The sequence below is a fragment of the Gossypium arboreum genome, chromosome 10, assembly GCF_025698485.1.
Source record: "Gossypium arboreum isolate Shixiya-1 chromosome 10, ASM2569848v2, whole genome shotgun sequence".
In the NCBI taxonomy this organism is placed as follows: Eukaryota; Viridiplantae; Streptophyta; class Magnoliopsida; order Malvales; family Malvaceae; genus Gossypium; species Gossypium arboreum.
Genome location: NC_069079.1, coordinates 119,368,406 through 119,369,868, shown reverse-complemented (window position 1 = coordinate 119,369,868; position 1,463 = coordinate 119,368,406).

Genomic DNA, 1,463 nt, shown 5'->3' with positions numbered 1-1,463 from the left:
AAATTGGGCCTGATGTTGTAAATGGACTTTAATAATTTGGACTTATTTTATATTTTTGTTTTTATTGGTGTTTTGATTTCTGTTTGTTGGGCCCGGGCAGATTTGGCCTGTAACAGCCTAATTTTCAGTGGTGTCGGAACAGTGATTCGATTATTTTAAAGATCATTCAGATTACGTAATGTCACTGTTAAAGAAAAATTTAACCTCGGCTAATCAACTTATTCGGATATGATGTCTAAAGTATGTGTTTGCTGAAGTTTTTCCCGAATTGGTTTTCGTTAGTGAATGGAATGATGCAGGGTTCATGATGATAGAATTAGTTAGAGAAATGATAATTGAGTAGTAAAGATGTCTGTGTGTGTGACAGTTATAGTTGAAATGAATATGATGATCTTTTCTGGGTATTATATATATTCTTTTATCCTCAGATATATGTGTGTGGTTGTTCAGTTTTTTTTTATGGAGTTCTTATGTTGTGAGAATGCTAGCTAACTATGATGTTAGACGAAAACCCTGTTGGTCTGGTCGGTTTATGATTAGTATTTCTTCATCTCTTTGGAATTTTATTCTAATATGTTGGAATAAAGTCGATGGTAATAAAAAAATTATATGAGACTAATATTATGTTTCTACTGATTATGATTTTATTTTACACATGCGGGAAATATATTATCTTTGATATGATGGAAGTCCAGAATCGGTAAACAGTGTTTTTCTTCTGGCTTTCTCTGAGGAATTATCAAGATCTTTGTTATCTTCTTGTGCGTTAGATGTCCTAGTGATTGTAAGAGCGTTACATAATATTTTTTAGTTCGAGTTCAAATATCTATTTGTTAGCAAGTAAGCCAAACATCAAGAGCATTTAGGATTATTGTAGTCAGTGATAATACTAGTGTGATATGAGATAGAATGGCTAGAGATTTCGAATTGGGATTGTCATTAACATCAGAAAGGAAAATGTTATTTAGTTTATTGTTAATCATTTGACAAAGAAAAATCTGTATGATCATTTCAGTAGGTACAAAATTTTTATTTGATAGATCAGCTAAGTATATGTGTTCCTAAGAAGGTAATTTAAAATTTTGACAATAAGTTCCAACATTTATTTTAGAGTTCAAAGGTGACTGGAAAAAAATAAATAAATAAATAAATAATATTCAAGGTTAAACTGAATTGTGATTCTGAGAAGTTAGTAAAAGTGTTTCATGAGTGTTGAAAGCAACTTCTTCTGATAAGATTTTCGGGAACGAAAATCCCTAAAGGGGGGGAGAGTTGTAACAGCCTAATTTTCAGTGGTGTCGGAACAGTGATTCGAGATCACTAAATCTGACAAATGAGTAGGAAATATTATTAATTTAGTGAGTATAAGTTAAATGTGAAGTTAGGAAAAATTTTGAAATAGTGAATAGTGTACTAAAAATGAATTTTAAAATAATTAGAATAAAAAACGAGGTATCGAGACC